Source organism: Sciurus carolinensis, chromosome 11, assembly GCF_902686445.1.
Source record: "Sciurus carolinensis chromosome 11, mSciCar1.2, whole genome shotgun sequence".
NCBI classification, from domain to species: domain Eukaryota; kingdom Metazoa; phylum Chordata; class Mammalia; order Rodentia; family Sciuridae; genus Sciurus; species Sciurus carolinensis.
The window spans coordinates 70,233,062-70,248,375 of record NC_062223.1 but is presented as its reverse complement, the minus strand read 5'-3'; positions in this window follow the sequence as shown (position 1 = coordinate 70,248,375).

Below are 15,314 nucleotides of genomic sequence, written 5' to 3'. Positions count from 1 at the left end.
TATGTTAAAATTGTATCTGTAAAGATTATGTGTGATGACAAATCTGTGGAATAGCCCCCTGGCAGCCTGGAAAGGTATACTGTGTCCTTCAAAGGTGGAGGCAAACTGCAGCTGGGAGACTTTAAAACAGGATTTGCACAGAACAGGTAAAACTTGTATAGAAATAAAATATTCAGTGGTCAATTAAATACAACCAGTAGTTTTAGTAATATTAAAAATTAGCTGTGGGTCCTAACAACTGGGACCAATGTTAAAGTTGTATAGCATCACTGTGTGCACTTTGTTTTGTTTTGTTTTGCTTTCTTAAATTTGGAATGGGAACTAGTTTGGGCTGTTAAATGGAGAAGAAGTAATTGACTTTTAATTAGGGTTTATATAATTAATGTCAGTCCTTTAGGCCCTGTTTAATTTACAATGGACCACATGAAGCATCAAACCAGAGCTTATGGAATTCCATTTCATCATAGCAATGTGTAAATACCAAAGCTTACTTTAATTTCAATTTACTTTCTGTGTCAGAGGATCTACGATATATTTTACAGCAATGGGCATATGATTATGAGAAAACAGGCAAAGTTACAGTTAGAGGAAGATACACTCATTTAAAAAATAAAATATTTAGTCTCAAGATCATAGTGGCTGAATGTATAAATTTACAGAGATCCTCATGTATAGCCAGAAGTTTTGACCTCAGCATTAAGTTCATGAACTTTTGCTGGTTCATACATTTTAAGAAATGCTAAAGTTACATTGGAACCTATGTTGTAAAGGCACAAAAGTCAATCAATGCCCTTTTCATCTTTTGGTTATATTATTCTTTAGTACACAAATGAATGTATGATTTTCAAATTCCAATTGACTCAAATTATAGAAAATATATAAACAAGTTACCACTTTATTATATATTTACAGGCCTGCAGCCAAAGTCCTTAGTTTCTGAGTCAGGTTGATAAGAGGAAAAGAAAGATGAGAGAGGTTCAGTGTTTCTAGAAAATAACCTCTATCTCTTGGACAGTGGCCCATGGTAAGATAATCCATTTTTTTCTTTTAAATAAACTTTTTGGAATGGCTTTCATTTCTAGGTGATTGGGAAAAATTTCCTTTTCCAATTTCCGTGTATTTTACTGATGTGCACCTGGTGGTATGGAGTAGCCGCCTGTTGTCTTGATGTTATAAATTGTTATTGGAAAAAAAATTGTGGGCGGCCTCCTTATGTACTGGCCTTGCAAGCAGCCCTTTCCAGTGTGTTCCAACTGACCTCTGAGTGGTTGAGGGGTGAGAAACTGAATCTGTAAGAGTGGCAGCAGGTAAGTGGTGCTGGCCCCAGCAGCACCCAGGAGCCACAGAAACTCAGGCAATCTTACTCCATCAAAGCAATTTGATTCCTTCACCCTGGCTCCAGTTCACCTACCCACTGAATCCCAGTGTTTTATGCAACTGGTACTAAGGAGAAATTAATACTCTCCTGGAGCTTGGTGGCCTGTATCTCTATCACCTGCAGGATTCACCTTGACCACTCTGCCTTGGAAGCAGGACTGTCAATGACCACTACCAATAACTCAGGTCCCTGAAACGGGACACCTGTTGTAAGGGGCAGTATACTCTCAAATAATGCCCCTCCATGGGAGATGCTGCTGAGGGACACACATACTATCCCTCCATCTGCCCTACTTTGGTTTCAGGATTGCCCAGCAGCTCCACAAACTGCCTACAGCTACCATGATTTCAGGAAAATCTAAAAGACAGAGCTAGATGACAGCAGTTTGCAGCTGCACGAAGTAGCACAAATACTAGCAAGCACTAAGAAAGGGCCACTTTGGGGATAATAACCCTATATATTCCTTACTTACATGCCTTCCCTAGACAACGTTCATATTTTTCCTGGAGAAACATATTTTTACTCTATCTCATAAACAGGGTATGGAAATTTTTTAAATTAAATTTCTCACATTCATGTCAAAGTTCCATAGTCACAAAACCAATGGCAAGAAAGTGTTTTAATTATTCTCCAAATGGGTTATTTGTACTTCCATAAAGAGTAGTATGTCAAACTTGTGCTTTAATTTCTTTCTTTTATTTGGTCCTGGGGGATTGAACCCAGGGCTGCTCTACCAGTGAGCTACATCCTCAACCCTTTTTGCATTTAATTTTAGAGACAGGGTCTCACTGAGTTGGTAACACCTCCCTTTTTGCTGAGGATGGCTTTGAACTCTCATCCTCCTGCCTCAGCTTCCCTAGCCGCTGGGATTATAGGCATGCGCCACTGCACCCACCTGTGTTTTCATTTATTGTAAAATTCGTTTTTATTCTTTGTACCCAATTTTATTCTCAAGCCCAGAACTTCTAAGATACTTCTACCCACAGTCCATTTCCAATTCTAAGCACTCTGAGAGATTCTCACTTCTCATCATAAATACCTGAAATCTCTCTCCACCAATACTGCTACCCATGTCCAGACATAAATCTGTAGACATTTCTCTTGGGAGGCTCTCCTTCAAGCCTTCTCAGCTCTGAGATGATCACCCATCACTATACTTCATTCATTTCCCTTTCCACACTCTTGGGACTTGCACGTGTCCCTTAGACCATCTTATTCTGAGACCCCTAGTGAACAACATCAGGGTAGAGGACAAGAGGTTGAATAAAAGTGACCCAGTACTCACTTCTCCTTCACAAAGAAGAACCAGGGTATCAGGTGTTCAGCTGCATTTTGAGATGAGTGACCATGGAGAACACTGTAATTCAGCAAGAAAGGGAATGGAATCTGGCAAGATTCAGAGACCTAGGACAATAGCATAGTAAGATAAACAAAATATTTGGCATCTGTCACCCTATTTCTATAGCCAAGAGAGGAAGAATCTCCCTTCACAGGATGAAGGGTGAAAGAGGGTCCCAGAAAACCCTCTTTTCTGAGTGTGGATACTGGCAATCCTAACTACTGTTTCACAGTCCTCACAGATTTACAGACCACTCACACGAGTAACTTGAAATCTGCACAGTGGCCTTACTTTGGAAAGGTATCTCACATCATTTCTCAGTGACCCCCTAGAGAGCTTAGCCAGAAACCACATTGAGAAGGGAGCTATTTTCTGAATTTGGGTTGTTTGGGGGATGTGAACCCCTGCATATTCCCACCTCTGGGACCCTGCAGACATTCCACTGCATTAGTTTGGTGGGGTGTAGCTCCTCAGTGGAACCAGCAGAGTTACTCTGACTCAATCCCACTGGATTCCCTGCACTGAGGGGTCAGGTGTTGTGACATGGGGGTGGGGAACACTACTTTTCTCAAGAACCAGATTATGGAGTTTGTCCTGTGAGATCAATGGTATGTGTGGAACATGCAGACCTGTGCCTGTGTCAGGAATGAAGTCAGGTGTCCATGTGGTTCCTGCTTCCTCACTCTCCTACGCTTTGCTGCAGCACCTGTTGTTGATGAGGCACGGAAGTAACAGCACACTTTCTACTGCTGAGAGGCCTTGAGCAACTCTGTGGCTACAACTGTTACCCCACCCACAGTTGTGCATGGCTGGTGTTGGGGAGGCTATGTGCAACCTTGCTTGACTGTAGCCAAGGTTTTGCTCCCCGTGGATACTACCACTGTGGCAGCAGAGAGGAGCACCACAGTTCCTGGTGCCACACCAACAACAAGGTTCCTGCTGCCAGCTGCCTTGCACCTTCTCTGACCACACACTTTCATCTGGTGTGAGCACCAGACAGGAGGTGATGCAGTTATTGCTACTGCCTCTGCCATACAGCATCTGGGCCTGCACCACTGATTTGTTGGGGGACAGTTCTTCAGACCCCTCATTACTGTTGGAGCTGCCAGTCTCGGACGGAGGTCTTGTTAGTAGCAAAGCTAACAACACCAACAGTGCCTAAAGAAGTATCCATCACCTGATAATGGCCACCACTCTCATGGTAGGAATAGCCACACCATGAGGACCCCACATGCACTGCTGTCTACACCACACTTACCCAAACTTCTGTAATGGCCTGCAGAGACAGTGGGTGTTTCTAATTCTGACATGGTACATACTGTTCCCAAACTCACAAATCAGAACCAAAGAAACTACAGAGAGATAACATTATGCTGTGCAGATAGAATTAAAGTCAACACTGCATAACAAACTGACACTCTAAGACACATACATCTTCAGGAGAAAGTCACTTACTAAGACAGCCATCCCCCAAAACTAATAGATATTGGATCCACTTCTGGCACAAATCTCATGAAGGAACACAAGAAACATGAGGAATCAAGATAATATCATGACTCCAAAAGAACTTAATAACTCTTTAGCAACAGATTCCAAATAAATTGAAACAAATAAGATGTCTGATACAGAAAGAAATAGAATAATTACTAAAAAGCTCAATGAGATACAAGAGAATACAAATGAACAATTAAATGACATAGAAGACAACGCAGTGTATAAGTAAGACATTCAGAAAAAGCCAGAGATTTTGATAAAAAACTAAACAGAAATCTTGGAAATAAAGAACTCTAAAAGACAAATAAATAAATGGTGTTAGGAAAACTGGACATCCATATGTAGATGAATGAATTTAGATCCCTATCTTTCACTCTGCCCAAAAGTCAAATCAAAATGGATCAAAGATTTAGAAATCAGACTAAAAACCTTGTAACTGCTAGAAGAAAACATAGTCAACATTCAGTCATCTAGGTGCAAGCAGTGACTTCCTCAACAAGACCCCTAAAGCTCAAGAAGCAGTAAGTGGGATATCATCAAATTAAAATGCATCTGCACAGCATAGTAAATAAAAAGAGTGAAGAGAATATTGCTCAGCCTTAAAGAAGAATGAAATTATGGCATTTGCAGGTAAATGGATGGATCTAGAGAATATCATGCTAAGCAAAATAGGAAGGACAGTGGAATGAGATGGACATTATTACCCTATATACATGTATGACTACACTACCAGTGTGACCCTACACCACGTACAGCCAAAGGAATGAGAAGTTGTGCTCCACTTGTGCACAATATGTCAAAATGCATTCTACTGTCATGTATAACTAAATAAAACAAATTTTTTAAAAGAAGAGTGAAAGCTCCAAGTCCCGGAGCCAGCGCAGCGCAGCGTACTCCGGCACGCAAGCAGCTTCAGGGACCAGGATAGGACAGCCAGAGACTTCCCCAAGTAGCCTGGACCCCTGTGGTGGGAGGTGCCTTTCAAGGCTAGCTTCTCGGACCAGACCGCCCAGTGAGAGGCTTTCTACATAGAACCAGCCACAAGTCCCCGAACCAACGGAGAGCTTCAATCCGCAAGCAGCCTCTGGGATCAGGGCAGGGCAGCCAGAGACCTCTTCAGGCGGCTCTGCCCACTCCAGCCACAGGCTCTTTCCATGGGGCAACCCAAGATGGCGGCCTAGAGGGTGACTGCACCCCTAGTCACTCCAGAACCCAGGAGTTAAGAAGGGGAGGCGCTGAGAGACTCGGACTGAAATAGAGCCACGGGTGAGTCTGCCCACTGGGTAAAACTTGGCCCGGGTGGCAGGCCCAGATAGAGGTGGCTTATCGGAGCCGGGCAGGGCAGCTAGAGTCTTCCACAGGCAGCCCTGCGCACTCCGGCGGTGGGCCCCGCCCACACAGCCAGCTTCTCCAGGTTCTTGGAGCGGGCCCCCTAGTGAGAGCCTTTTGGACCAGAACAAGCTCCAAGTCCCGGAGACAGCGCAGTGTACTCCCAGCATACTCCGGCACGCAAGCAGCTTCAGGGACTAGGATAGGGCAGCCAGCGACCTCTCCAAGCAGCCTGGACCCCTGCGGTGGGAGGTGCCTTTCAAGGCTAGCTTCTCGCCCAGTGAGAGGCTTTCTACATAGAGCCAGCCACAAGTCCCTGAAACAATGAAGAGAGTTCGATCCGCAAGCAGCCTCTGGGATCAGGGCAGGGCAGCCAGAGACCTCTTCAGGCGGCTCTGCCCACTCCAGCCACAGGCTCTTTCCATGGGGCGACCCAAGATGGCGGCCTAGAGGGTGAATGCATCCCCAGTCGCTCCAGAAGCCAGGAGTTAAGAAGGGGAGGCATTGAGAGACTTGGACTGAAATAGAGCCATGGGTGAGTCTGCCCACTGGGTAAAGCTTGGCCCGGGTGGCAGGTACAGATAGGGGTGGCTTATCAGAGCAGGGGAGGGCAGCTACAGTCTTCCCCAGGTAGCCTTTCACACTCCGGCAGTGGGCTCCTCACACACGGCCAGCTGCACGGTGCAGGTCCCCAGTGAGAGCCTTTCTGCACAGAGCCAGCTCCAAACCCTGGAACCAGTAGGGGGCTAGGGGCAGCTTTCTTCAGATGCACTGCATTATCAAATTCCTCCAAGACATCAGGCTACTGAAGGCTGGGAGGTGATACACTGGAAATCTACAGGGACACTATAAGCCAATAGGGGAAATCTGCAATATCTCAGGGTCCCACTGACAGCTGACCAATATGAGAAAACAAGGGAAGAAAATGTCCCAAACAAACCTAGATACTACATCAATAAAACCCAATGACAGCACAGCAGAAGAAATGTCAGAAAGGGAGTTCAGAATGTACGTAATTAAAACGATCAGGGAAGCAAATGAGGAGATGAAAGAGCAAATGCAGGCATTGAAGGAGGAGATGAAAGAGCAAATGCAGGCATTAAATGATCGCACCAATCAACAGTTAAAAGACCAAATACGGGAAGCAAGAGATCATTTCAATAAAGAGTTAGAGATACTGAAAAAAAAACAAACTCAAATACTTGAAATGAAGGAAACAACAAACCAAGTTAAAAACTCCATACAAAGCATAACCAATAGGATAGAATACCTGGAAGACAGAACCTCAGACATTGAACACAAAATATTTAATCTTGAAAACAAAGTTGGCCAAACAGAGAAGACGGTAAGAAATCATGAACAGAATCTCCAAGAATTATGGGATATCATGAAAAGGCCAAATTTAAGAATTATTGGGATTGAGGAAGGCTTAGAGAAACAAACCAAAGGAATGAACAATCTATTCAATGAAATAATATCAGAAAATTTCCCAAATCTGAAGAATGAAATGGAAAACCAAGTTCAAGAGGCTTATAGAACTCCAAACATACAAAATTACAACAGACCCACACCAAGGCACATTATTATGAAAATACCTAACATACAAAATAAAGACAGAATTTTAAAGGCCGCGAGAGAAAAGAATCAAATTACATTCAGGGGGAAACCAATAAGAATATCAGCAGATTTTTCAATCCAGACCCTAAAAGGTAGAAGGGCCTGGAACAACATATACCAAGCCCTGAAAGAAAACGGATGCCAACCAAGAATCTTATACCCAGCAAAACTTACCTTCAAATTTGACGATGAAATAAGATCCTTCCATGATAAACAAAAGCTAAAGGAATTTACAAAAAGAAAGCCAGCATTACAGAACATTCTCAGCAAAATATTCCATGAGGAAGAGATGAAAAACAACGATGCAAATCAGCAACAGGAGGCGCTAGCCTAAAGGAATAGCCAAATAAAGGAGAAACCAAATCATGTCAAAAACAAATATGAGTCAATTGACTGGGAATACAAATCATATCACAAAAATAACCCTGAATGTTAATGGCCTGAACTCATCAATCAAAAGACATAGACTGGCAGATTGGATTAAAAAGAAAAATCCAACAATATGCTGCCTGCAAGAGACTCATCTCATAGAAAGAGACACCCATAGACTAAAGGTGAAAGGATGGGGAAAAACATACCATGCACACGGACACAGCAAAAAAGCTGGATTATCTATCCTCATTTCAGATAATGTGGACTTCAAACCAAAACTAGTCAGAAGGGATAAAGAAGGACATTACATGCTGCTTAAGGGAAGCATAAATCAGCAAGACATAACAATCATAAATATCTATGCCCCGAACATTGGCTCATCCACGTACGTCAAACAAGTCCTTCTCAATTCCAGAAATCAAATAGACCACAACACAATCATACTAGGCGATTTTAACACACCTCTCTCACCACTGGATAGATCGTCCAAACAAAAATTGAATAAAGAAACTATAGATCTCAACAACACAATCAACAATTTAGACTTATCAGACATATATAGAATATACCATCCAACAAAGAACGAATACACTTTCTTCTCAGCAAAACATGGATCCTTCTCTAAAATAGACCATATTTTATGCCACAAAGCTACTGTCAGCAAATACAAGAAGATAGAGATACTACCTTGTACTCTATCAGGTCATAATGGATTGAAATTAGAAATAAATGACAGAATAAAAAACAGAAACTTCTCCAATACCTGGAGATTAAATAATACACTATTATATGATGAATGGATAACAGAAGACATCAGGAGGGAAATTAAATATTCTTAGAAGTAAACGAGAACAAAGACACATCGTATCAAAATCTCTGGGACACTATGAAAGCAGTACTTAGAGGAAGATTTATTTCATGGGGCGCATTCAACAAAAGAAGTAGAAATCAACAAATAAACGACTTAACACTACAGCTCAAAGCGCTAGAAAAAGTAGAGCAGATCAATACCAAAAGTAGTAGAAGACAGGAAATAGTTAAAATCAGAGCCAAAATCAACGAAACTGAAACAAAAGAAACAATTGGAAAAATTAACAAAATAAACAGTTGGTTCTTTGAAAAAAATAAACAAAATTGATAAACCCTTAGCCACACTAACAAAGAGAAAGAGGGAGAAAACTCAAATTACTAAAATTCGGAATGAACAAGGAAACATCACAACAGACACGAGTGAAATACAAAACATAATTAGAAGCTATTTCGAAAATCTATACTCCAACAAAACAGAAAACCTCGAAGACATCAACAAATTTCTAGAGACATATGAATTACCTAAACTGAACGAGGAGGACATACACAACTTAAATAAACCAATTTCAAGCAATGAAATAGAAGAGGTCATCAAAAGCCTACCAACAAAAAAAAGTCCAGGACCAGATGGGTTCTCAGCCGAGTTCTACAAAACCTTTAAAGAAGAGCTCATTCCAATACTTTTCAAAGTATTCCATGAAATAGAAGAGGAGGGAACCCTCCCAAACTCGTTCTATGAAGCCAATATCACCCTGATACCTAAACCAGACAGAGACACATCGAGGAAAGAAAATTTCAGATCAATATCCTTAACAAATATCGACGCAAAAATTCTCAACAAAATTTTAGCAAATTGCATACAAAAACATATTAAAAAGATAGTGCACCACGATCAAGTGGGTTTTATCCCAGGGATGCAAGGTTGGTTCAACATTCGGAAATCAATAAGTGTCATTCACCATCTCAACAGACTTAAAGTTAAGAATCGCATGATTATTTCAATAGATGCAGAAAAAGCATTGAATAAAATACAGCATCCCTTCATGCTCAAAACGCTAGAAAAAATTGGGGTAGTGGGAACATTCCTTAACATTATAAAGGCCATCTAGGCTAAGCCCATGGCTAATATCATTCTAAATGGTGAAAAACTGAAAGCGTTCCCCCTAAAAACTGGAACAAGACAGGGATGCCCTCTTTCACCACTTCTATTCAACATCGTCCTTGAGACTCTAGCCAGAGCAATTAGACAAACCAAAGAAATTAAAGGGTTACGAATAGGAAAAGAAGAACTCAAACTATCCCCGTTCGCTGATGACATGATTATATATTTAGAGGAACCTGGAAATTCCACCAGAAAACTTTTAGAACTCATAAGTGAATTCAGTAAAGTAGCAGGTTAGAAGATCAATGCTCAGAAATCCAATGCATTTTTATACAGAAGTGATGAATCTTCAGAAAGAGAAATTAGGAAAACTACCCCATTCACAATAGCATCGAAAAAAATAAAATACTTGGGAATCAATCTCACAAAAGAGGTGAAAGACCTCTACAATGAGAACTACAGAACACTAAAGAAAGAAATTCAAGAAAACCTTAGAAGATGGAAAGATCTCCCATGTTCCTGGATAGGCAGAATTAATATTGTCAAAATGGCTATACTACCTAAAGTGCTATACAGATTCAATGCAATTCCAATTAAAATCCCAATGATGTACTTGGCAGAAATAGAGCAAGCAATTATGAAATTCATCTGGAAGAATAAAAAACCTAGAATAGCTAAAGCAATCCTCAGTAGTAAGAGCGAAGCAGGGGGTATTGCAATACCAGATCTTCAACTCTACTACAAAGCAATAGTAACAAAAACGGCATGGTATTGGTACCAAAATAGACAGGTAGATCAATGGTACAGAATAGAGGACATGGACACAATCCCAAATAAATACAATTTTCTCATACTAGACAAAGTTCCAAAAATATGCAATGGAGAAAAGATAGCCTCTTCAACATATGGTGCTGGGAAAACTGGAAAACCATATGCAACAGAATGAAATTAAACCCCTATCTCTCACCCTACACAAAATCAACTCAAAATGGATCAAGGACCTTGGAATCAGACCAGAGACCCTGCATCTTATAGAAGAAAAAGTAGGTCCAAATCTTCAACTTGTTGGCTTAGGATCAGACTTCCTTAACAGGACTCCCATAGCACAAGAAATAAAAGCAAGAATCAACAACTGAGATAGATTCAAACTAAAAAGCTTTCTCTCAGCAAAAGAAACATCAGCAATATGAAGAGAGAGCCTACAGAGTGGGAGAATATCTTTGCCAACCATACTTCAGATAGAGCACTAATTTCCAGAATCTATAAAGAACTCAAAAAACACTACACCAAGAATACAAATAATCCAATCAACAAATGGGCTAAGGACATGAACAGACACTTCACAGAAGAAGATGTACAAGTAATCAACAAATATATGAAAAAATGTTCAACATCCCTAGTAATAAGGGAAATGCAAATCAAAACTACCCTAAGATTTCATCTCACCCCAATTAGAATGGCGATTTTCAAGAATACAAGCAACAATAGGTGTTGGCGAGGATGTGGTGAAAAAGGAACACTCATACATTGCTGGTGGGGTTGCAAATTAGTGCAGCCACTCTGGAAAGCAGTGTGGAGATTCCTCAGAAAGCTTGGAATGGAAACACCGTTTGACCCGGCTATCCCACTCCTTGGCCTATTCCCAAAGGACTTAAAATCAGCATACTACAGAGATACAGCCACATCAGTGTTCATTGCTGCTCAATTCACCATAGCCAGATTGTAGAACCAAACTAGATGCCCTTCAGTTGATGAATGGATAAAGAAACTGTGGCATATATATACAATGGAATATTAGTCCGCAATGAAGAATGATAAAATTATGGTATTTGCAGGCAAATGGATGAAATTGGAGAATATCATGCTAAGTGAGATAAGCCAATCTCAAAAAACTAAAGGACGCATGATCTTGCTGATAAGCGGATGAGGACATATAATGGAGGTGGGAGGGGTTAGCATTAGGTTTAGGGTTAGTTTTAGGGTTAGGGATAAGGAGAGCAGTAAGAATGAAGGAAAGAAGGACTGTATAGGGGGGAAAGAGGGGTGGGAGGGGTGGGGGGGAAGGAAAAAAATAATCAAACATCATTGCCCTATGTAAACGTATGATTACACAAATTGCATTCCTTGACTCTATGTACAAATAGAGAAACAACATGTATCCCATTTGTATACAATAATACAAAAAAAATAAAAAAAAATAAAAGAAGAGTGAAGAGAGAGAGCCTGTGGAATGGGAGAAAATCCCTGTGAGTTAGTCCTCTAATAGGGAATTAATATCTAGGATATATAAAGAATTCAAAAAAACTCAGTGCCATCAGCAAATAACTCAATGAGTAAATGGGCAAAAGAGCTAGACAGAAATTTCTCAAAAGATACACAAATGGCCAAAAAGTATAAGAAAAAATATTCAACGTCTTTAGCATTCAGGGAAAAGCAAATCAAAACTAAGATTTCATCTCACTCCAGTCAGAGTTGAAATCATCAAGTATGCAAATAATAAATGCCAAAGAGGGTATGGAGAAAAAGGAACATTTTACACTGTCGTTGGGATCATAAATTAGGACGTCCACTATGGAACTCAGTATAGAGTTTCCTCAAAACCCTGAAAAACTCCACTAGAAAACTTCTAGAACTAATAAATGAATTCAGTAAAGTAGCAGGATGTAAAATCAATATGCATAAGTCTAATGCATTTCTATTCGTAAGTGATGAATCCTCTGAAAGAGAAATTAGGAAAACCACTCCATTCACAGTAGCAACAACAACAAAAAATACTTGGGAATTAATCTAACAAAAGAAGTGAAAGACCTGTACAATGAAAACTACAGAACATTAAAGAAAGAAATTGAAGAAAACCTTAGAAGATGGAAAGACCTCCCATGTTCTTGGATAGGCAGAATTAACATTGTCAAAATGGCCATTCTACCAAAGGCACTATACAGATTCAATGCAATTCCAATTAAAATCCCAATGACATTCCTCATAGAAATAGAGAAAGCAATCATGAACTTCATCTGGAAGAACAAGAGACCTCGAGTAACCAAAACAATCCCGAATAGAAAAAGTGAAACAGGAGGTATCACAATACAAGACATTAAACTATACTACAGAGCAATTGTAACAAAAACAGCATGGTATTGGCACCAAAATAGACAGACAGACCAATGGTACAGAATAGAAGAGACAGAGACAAAACCACATAAATACAGTCACCTCATACTAGACAAAGGAGCCAAAAACATACAATGGAGAAAAGACAGCCTGTTCAACAAATGGTGCTGGCAAAACTGGAAATCCATATGCAGTAAAATGAAATTAAACCTCTACCTCTCACCCTGCACAAAACTAAACTCAAAATAGATCAAAGACATAGGAATTAGACCAGAGACCCTGCACCTAATAGAAGACAAAATAGGCCCAAATCTTCATCATGTTGGCTTAGGACCAGACTTCCTCAACAAGACTCCCAAAGCACAAGAAATCAAAGTAAGAATCCATAAATGGGATGAATTCAAACTAAAAAGCTTTTTCTCAGCAAAGGATACAATCAAGAATGTGAAGAGAGAACCTACAGAGTGGGAGAGAATCTTTTCCACAAGTACTTCAGGTAGAGCACTTATCTCCAAAATTTATAAAGAACTTACAAAACTTTACAACAAAAATACAAAGAACCCAATCAATAAATGGGCCAAGGACCTGGACAGACACTTTACAGAAGAAGATACACAGGCAATGAATAGATATATGAGAAAGTGTTCAACATCTCTAGTAATTAGAAAATGCAAATTAAAACAACGCTAAGATTTCATCTTACTCCAATTAGAATGGCTTTTATCAAGAACACAAACAATAATAGATGTTGGCATGGATGTGGGGAAAAGGCACACTTTTACATTGCTGGTGGAGTTGAAAATTGGTGCAGCCACTCTGGAAAGAAGTGTGGAGAATCCTCAGAAGACTTGGAATGGACCTACCTTTTGACCAAGTTATCCCACTCCTCGGTTTATACCCAAAGGACCTAAAATCAGCAAACTACAGTAACACAGTCACATCAATGTTTATGGCAGCTCAGTTCACAATAGCTAGATTGTGGAACCAACCTAGATGCCCTTCAGCAGATGAATGGATAAAGAAGCTCTGGTATATGTACACAATGGAATACTATTCAGCCATAAAGAAGAATAATATTATGGCATTTGCAAATAAATGGATGGAATTGGAGAATATCATGCTAAGTGAAATAAGTCAAGCCCAAAAAACCAAAGACCGAATGTTTTCCCTGATAAGTGGAGGATGATATATAATGGGGGTGGGCGTGGGGAATGAGAGAATAATGGGGGACCTTTAGAATATGTAGAAGAAAATGAGAGGGAGTGGGTTATGAAAAATGGTGGAATGAGACAGACATCATTGCCCTATGTATGTGTATGATTACACGGATGGTATGAATCTACCTGTGTACAACCATAGAAATGAAATTATGTACCTCATTTGTGTACAATGAATCAAAATGCAGTCTGTACAAAATGAAAAGTTAAATAAAAATAATAAAAAAAAAAAAGCCTGGGCATGGAACCACCATATGACCCAGCTATACAATTCCTTGGTATTTATTCTAAAAAATTAAAGTCAGCACGCCCTACTGATACTTGGATAGCCATGTTTATAGCAGTACAATTCACAATAGCCAAACTACAGAATGAGCCCAGATGCCCATCAATGGATGAATAAAGAAAGAAAATGTGGTATATATACATAATGGAGTTTTATTCATCCATAAAGAAAAATTAAATTATGTCATTTGCAAGAAAATGGGTAGACCTGGAGACCATTATATTAAGTCACACTCAGAAGGTCAAGAGTCATATTCTTCCTCTTACATGTGGGAGCTAGAGAGGAAAAAGAAAAAGAAATGGGTGGAGAGTGGGAATCTACTGAAAACCAAAGGGAGCTCAGTAGAGGAAAGGAACCAGGGAGGGGAAGAAGGGAAGGAGGGCAGAGGAGCTGGGAAGTGATATTGGCCAAGTTATACTGTTAGACTGTGTGCGTGTGTGAACACAAATGCTATCATCATGTTGTTACAAATGTGGGTGTGTAACAACAAATACTATCATCATGTAAGACGATAATGCACTAATAAAAAAATGTGGAAAGAAAAGTAATGTAATCCTTAAAGTGTCTGGAACATTGGGGACCTTTGTCACTTACAAATAACATAATCAGTTATATGGGCCAGAGACTGACACAAGCATGATCTAACCTCTCATGTATAAATGAATTCTATTAAGAGCCCACATTCAGGTTCCTCAGAACGGAGACGAATGCTATGTGGCCAGGCAGGAAATAAAGCCCCTCCCTTTTCCTGGAGAGAGGACTGAATGTGAAAGTGACAAGTATCTGTCATTGGTTTCCTGTTTTGTCATCCTTGTTTTTGAATCCCTCTCTCACTGTGTTTGCCTCTTCTCAGCTTGCTGTGTCTTGCAGTTGTCCAGGTCATATTCTGCTCATTCATTTCCTGCCTCCTCTTTCTTCTTTTATTCAATGTACATGATATCTAAATTTACCCACTACTCTTTTTTGTGTTAAATCTTTCTCAATTTTTTTCTATGTAAGAAGGGATATAACCTGCTTGGAAAAAAAAATACATGTGTGAATAACTTAAGAAAAAAAGAAAAACTATAAACCATCTGGATTGATTTGTATTTTGGACACAGGAGTTTTCTTATATGAATCAATCCTCATGTTTTAAAAATTTAGCACCATAACAAATAATGAAAATCATTCAGTCAGAGCATCTGAAGATACTTTTGGTGCAGTGAGGTTACTATGAATACACCTTGGCTCAATTCAGTGACTTGTCTCGGACAGAGCAA